Here is a 7,058-nt window from a genome sequence, read left to right on the forward strand (position 1 = left end):
CCATGGATAGAATATATCAACTAGTACAATGAGAGCTCTATATGGGTTCTTATCAGAACCCAAGTAGATGCGTTCTGCAACAAAGGGATGAATGATTAATTGAGAATATATTGAAGCAGCTATGAAGAGCCAATTACATGGATAGCTAAAGTATAAAAAAGTCAAATTTAAGAAAACCCATACAAATTTTAAGGAGACAAGTGATGAAACAAGATTCCTCACCTCGATGTATAAAATGAGAAGGTGGAGCGTGAGACTGGAACAGCTGCCGGGTTTGAGATATGTAAATTTTGAGATCTCGCCACACTCAATGTTGGCCTCTTCGAGCTAGCAGGGGTACAAGGAGAAGTAGCCGTCGGTGAAAATCTTTGGGCCCAACCCTCACAGCAGCCATCGATTTCCCATATTTGACAGACAGATTGAGAGAAGGATTGCTTCACAGAAGCAATCGATTTCCCCAATTCGAGAGAGAGATGAGAGAAGGGTTCTTGCCTTCTTTCAGTCTTCCGAGATCCGAGAGAGAGAGAGAGAGAATCAAACTTCCAACCATTGGCATGGTGATGAGAGATGTACTGCCCTCATTCAGCGACATTGGTCCCAACCTACTACTGGGAATGTTTTGCATCAAATAGGACAAAAAATTGCTATCACAGGTCAGCAACTTATGGCATGGCATGTTACTGAGTTTCAACAACAAAAGAATAAGCTACACAGTCTCGAGGCTAAAATGAATGATATCATTAAGAGGCCATTCTCACATGAACAATATGAGGAGCAACGCCTCCTGCATGTGCGACATAGTCAAATCCTAGCTCAACAGGAGAAATATTGGATTCAGAGATCAAGAGCTGTTTGGTTAAAAGAAGGGGACAGGAACTCTGCCTTCTTCGATCGTAAAGCCTCCAATAGACGCAGCAGAAATACAATCAAGGGTTTGCAAAATGAGCGTGGGGAATGGACAACTGACCCTGATGAAATTAGTCGAATTCTGGTTGATTATTACAAGAATATTTTTGCCACTGAGGGTTGTGATGATGCAGCTATTTCGGAGATTTTTAGAGCCACCCCAATGAGAGTCACACCACTCATGAACTCGGCACTGTTGCAGCCCTATACTGATGAGGAAATCAAAACAGCTGTGTTTCAAGTGCACCCATCCAAAAGTCCTGGACCTGATGGTATGTCTCCCTTCTTCTTTCAGAAATATTGGAGCATTGTAGGTATGGATGTCTGTGTAGCTATTCGAAACTTCCTTGATCATGGTGATATTTGGACTGAGTCCAACTTTACTCACTTGTGCCTTATCCCAAAGATCCCAAACCCTACTGATGCTTCTCACTTTCGCCCTATAGCTCTGTGTAATGTTGTTTACAGAATCAGTTCCAAATTGCTGCAAACAGATTGAAGAAATGGCTTCCGGAAATTATTTCTCCATTGCAGAGTGCATATGTTCCAGGCCGTTTAATATCAGACAACACTCTGATAGCTAAGAAGCTGCCCACTTCATGCATAAATTGAAACATCAGGAAGAAGGTTTTTTCTCTCTTAAATTGGATATTAGTAAAGCATATGATCGCCTTGAATGGCGCTTTCTGCATGCAATGTTGACTAAACTTGGTTTTGATTCCAAATGGATTGCCATTGTTATGAGTTGTGTCCAATCTGTCTCTTATGCTATTCTTGTCAATGGGGAACAGACCAAGGAGATTACTCCAACTCGTGGTATCAGGCAGGGTGATCCATTATCACCATACCTATTTATTTTATGTGCAGAGGGTCTGTCAACATTGTTATCTCAGGCGATAGAGTCTGGTTTTATCACAGGTTTGAAGATGTGTCCTCAAGCCCATATTCTGCATCATTTATTTTTTGCTGATGACAGCTTCTTATTTGGTGAGGCAACTGTGCAAGAATGCCTTCACGTGAGGGCAATCCTTGATATTTATGCAAAAGCTTCTGGACAAAGGGTCAACTTTCAAAAAAGTAGTGTGGTATTTAGTAGAAATGTCCCTATAGATTTGCATAATGATTTGGCTACTATTCTTGAGGTGCAGTGTATAGAGGAGCATGATCGCTATTTGGGTTTGCCCTTGACAGTAGGTAAATCAAAAACAGCAAAATTCTTGTACATTAAGGAGAAGCTGACCAAAAGATTGGTGAATTGGAAGGCTAAAATTCTAAGCAGTGCGGGTAAAGAGATCCTCATAAAAGCCGTGGCTCAGACCATGCCGTTGTATGCTATGAATTGCTACTTGTTACCAAAAGGGTTGTGCGATGATATTCATCATCTCTGTGCGTCTTTCTTTTGGGGAGACACTGATGCTAAAAAGAAGATTCATTGGCGTTGCTGGGAAAAATTGTGCCTCACCAAGCAAGAAGGAGGTATGGGCTTTAAAAATATTTATGCATATAATCTGGCCATGTTAGCTAAGCAGGGATGGAGATTTTTATCGAACCCGGACTCTTTAGTTGCTCGATTGTTTAAAGCTCGATATTTCCCTAACTGCACTTTTTGGGAGGCTCAACTAGGAGATGCTCCATCCTTCTCTTGGAGAAGTATCCTTGAGGGTAGACCTATCTTGAAGGCAGGGGTTAAATGGAGAATTGGAGATGGATCAAGTGTGCATATTTGGAATGATCAATGGATTCCAAACTGTTCCAGCTTTCTACTTCAACAATCAAGACATTCTTCTTCCTTCAATATGGTCTCTGATCTTATTAATCCACATGATCGTACGTGGATCCATGCTACTATTAATACTATCTTCCCAGCTGTTATTGCAGAGCAGATCTTGACTATTCCCTTGAGTAGGAGAACAGTGGCAGATAAAATTATGTGGGCACCGGAAAAGAGGGGTTTCTTTACGGTCAAGTCATCTTATTGGATAGCACGTCAACAAGTTTTGGGACATGTTCTCACTACTTCTTCTAGCGGTGATCCTTTTAGAGAATTATGGCGTAGACTATGGAAAGCAAGGGTGCCTGGCAAAGTACATATTTGTGTATGGCGAGCATGTCAGAATCTTTTGCCTACTAGAGACTGTCTACTGACTTAGGGTTACGATGGTGATACAAGATGCTTATTGTGCTCCGCCACTATGGAGGACACCACACATATTTTCTGTAAGTGTCTGCTGGCCATTGAGCTTCTCTCTGCCTCTCCATTTCATCTAGCTTCTTCTTTGATTCCTAACATGCCTTTTAAGGAATGGATGTTGGAAGTTGCCCTCAAGCTTAAACCCAAGGTGTTTGAGCAATTATTGATGATCATTTTGTCGTTATGGAAGAACCGAAATGCTGTGCTATGGGAGAATAGTTTGAAGCCTGCTTCTGTGCTCATGTGCAGTGCCATGGCATGGTTAGAGGATTTTCACAAAGTCAGAGCACTTGCAGTCAGTTTCAAAAGGCCCAACAAACAACGTTGGAAGCCTCCTGAAGGTAATCACATTAAAATTAATGTTGATGGAGCTTACGTCTCACCACTAACCGATGAGGGAATAGGTGGTGTGGCTCGTGATTCACGTGGCCACTTCATTGCAGCTTTTGCACATTCCATTCCACATGTGGGCTCTACGAAGCAAGTGGAATTGGTAGCTATTAGAGAAGGCCTTGATCTTGCAAGGCAACTGCAGCTATCCGAAGTGATTCTTGAAACAGACTGCCTTGTTGCAGTGCAGGACATTGCTCAAAATGCTAGCTCTGATTTGGCTAGTATTGTTGATGACATTCTGGAGGTTCAGAAATTAATGCCAAAGGTTCAGATCACTTTTGTGCCTAGAACGTGCAACCGGCTTGCACATAGGTTAGCTAGTATAGGCTTTGAATCTAGTCTTAAGGAGGCTTGGTTTACACAAGCTCCAGATTGTATTACAGATCTGATACTTTCAGACTGTACTAATCTCAGTTGAGCTCTCTCTTAATAAAACTTCATATTATTTCAAAAAAAAAAAAAACTTCCAACCATGGGAATTAATAGTACACTAGCCCATACTCAATTTTGAAATGGAATGACTCATGTCAAACAGCAAATGACTTAGTTCTTGGCTCATTAACATGGCTGGAAGAGTATCAGAAAGCTAGACAAATTAATTGTAAGCCAAAGACTCGAAGCAGCCAAAGATGGAGGCCAGCAGAAAGTGGAAAATGGAAGTTGAATGTGGACGGCAGTTTTCTACCACATCGTACTACTGGGGGTATTGAAGCATGCTCAGTGACTCTGCTGGCAGTTTCCGAGGTGCCTTGGCTGCACCTGCAATGCACATGGCGTCTGCCAAGCAGGTGGAACTGTTGGCCATTAAGAAGGTTATTCAATTGCTGCAACAGGTTCAAATTGAGAATGTTGAGATCGAGACTGACTGTCTTCAAGCTGCTTTAGCTATCAAAGCTGTAAACCATGAAAGACTGGCTGAGGGAGACTTAATAGATGACATCAAGGTGCTCCTGCAGTCCATGCCATCGGTGTCAATTAGTCATGCTCCTAGAACTTATAATGTTGTGGCTCACCGCCTAGCAAACATTGCCTATGAGGCAAGCAGTAGTTCATTTTGGTTTAATCAAGCACCAGAATGTATTATGGATGTGCTTAACTTTGATTGTAACCCTCCCCATTAGGGGTCTTACATAAAAGTTTTTTGTTTGATTCAAATTTTTTTTGAAATGGTGGGGAAATAACACTACTAGAATAATGCTATTAAACATCACCGGCCACTATTAAATCGGTTGGGATTGCACGCAATGTACAAAACTGTACTAACATCGATTTATGAAATTTCTGATTTCTATTGTTATTATTAACATCGGTCGCTAAATTAGCCAATGTATAAACTTTCATTCAAAAAAATTTCAAAAACTCGGAGGAACTAACTTAATTTTTTTTTTAGAAATGCAGGACCAAAAGTTTCATTCCCCCCACTTTAGTATTTTTTTCACTTTGACTCGTATTGACACCAACAATTTCGAGCTCTAACTCTTTCACCCGGCCAGCACCTCCTTCGCTACCTTGTTCTTCAATCTGAGCCTTCTCCTTCTCCGACCGCCACCAGCATTTGATTTTCTGTCCGGGGTAGGTCCTCACTCTTCTCTCTTCTCTCTTCTCTTCATCGTCCTTTTCTTATGTTTATTGAGCTTCCCTCATCCTCCTCCTTTGAACCACCTCAAACCCCACCTCTACTCCCTCTCCCCTCTTCCCTCTCACCTCATCCCTCTCCTTCAAATCCCACATTTGCTTCTCTTCGAGCTCCAACTCCCATCGCAGCGCCACCTGTTAGGTCCATAATGACCTAGTAATTATTCCCGTAATCTTGCATTTTTGCTTAACCTTTGTATTTATTTATATATATTTATTGTGTTTTCTTTATCAATCTAGGAAATGATGGAGAAGCTTGAAAATGCTTAAAAAGTCAACTTTAGCACATTTTCCTACTCCGGCTAGGAGAATCAGAGCTAAGCAAGGAGGGGGGAGCGGCAGCCTAATCAAATGAGCTGAAATTTTCTAGATACGTCATAGACATCCTACGGATTATTTCGTATGAAGAGTGCAAGAGCTAGTTCTGAGTGGAAGAACTTCAAAAGATCATTGCAAGTGTGAAGTCTTGGTGGAGATTCAATTGAAGGAAGAAAGGAGAAGAAAGTGCGCAAAATGACAAAAAATGGGCCAAAGGAGGTCAACGCCGGATTCCGACCATTTCCGGCCAAGTTGGCTGGCCAAGAACATGTATGGAGGATAAGGAAGAGGTGTTGACTAAGGTTAGAGACTTTAGGTGTAGGTTATTTTAAAATTTAAAATTTGAAAGCAGGAAGACACGGACGTTGCCAAAGCGTTCTTTGAGTGAGACCCACAGCTTTCTAGAGTCTTTTTCATTCAGATACTCGTACTAGAGCGAATCATCCATATGGCGTGTCATTAGGATGACGACTTTAGCCTTATTTGCCTCCAAGGCTGCTCTATTTGCTTCCAAAGCTTGAACTTGCTCAATAGTTAACACATCCTGGCCAGGTTCAAGAGTCGTTTCTAGGATTCCTTAGGCCTTGAGATGTTGGCAAACATCACAAATCCACTTCTAATATCCAGAGCCAGTTGTCCCCAATTGAGCAAAGTCCAATTTGTTCAGGGTACTCATCCTGAAAAGGAACAAGAAAAAGGGTTAGTTTCGGAGCAAAAAGGCTACCACGAAAACAATAATAATTTCTAAGCGTAGTTGCTCCAAATAAATTAGGAATTTTTAGAGCAATCGCTCCCAAGAAATTTAGTTCCAAGAGGTATTGGATTAGATTGAAACAATGATGTAAGTTGTCGATCATAAATTCTCTACAAACTCTAAGTTTGGAGATCTCAACAAGCTTCAAGCTTGGAGATAGCACGAACCCCCACAGTTCGGCTTAGGTCTCCCCACAAAAGAAGAAGTGGAGGGTAGAAGAAGAGAGGTTGCAAGTGCCCGAGAAAAGAAAAGAAAGTAAATTACTTGAAAGCGGCTACTTTTATAAAATTTACCTCAAAAAAATTGTCGGAAAATCGCCGAAAAAGTAGTCAGAAAGTCGCTGGAAACTGGTGGTGGCCGGCGGTGCCGCTTGCTGCCCATAACTTGGCTAGAGCTGGTTGCAGGCGAGGCTAACTTGTTGCTTGGGCTGCTGTGTGTGCAGGGCTGCTACACGAGGTTGCCGAGGTGAGGCTAGCAATTGCGTTGGCTAGGTTAACGAGATGCACTGGCGTGCGTGCTACTCTGTCTGGTAATGTTCTTTAGGCCCTTCTTACTTAGCACTGTCAGATCAAGGGAAGGAATGAGAAGAATAGCCCTTGCCAACTCACTCTTGGGGCTGGGGTGCTGGCGAGGATAACCTTCAGCGCTTACGAGGCTAACGTGATGGCTCTGGCGTGTGAGGCTGCGTTGGCATGCGAGGCTAGCTTGCAGGGTAAGGTTGTTGGGCGGAGCGAGGCTAACCAAGGTCGTAGCGAGGCTAACGCTGACGCAAGAGCGCACTATGTATGCATGCATGAGAGGGGATGAAGCGAGGCTAACCTGAGTGAGGCTAACCCAGCCGGTTCAGTGGTTTGCGGGACT

Source organism: Rosa rugosa, chromosome 6, assembly GCF_958449725.1.
Source record: "Rosa rugosa chromosome 6, drRosRugo1.1, whole genome shotgun sequence".
NCBI classification, from domain to species: domain Eukaryota; kingdom Viridiplantae; phylum Streptophyta; class Magnoliopsida; order Rosales; family Rosaceae; genus Rosa; species Rosa rugosa.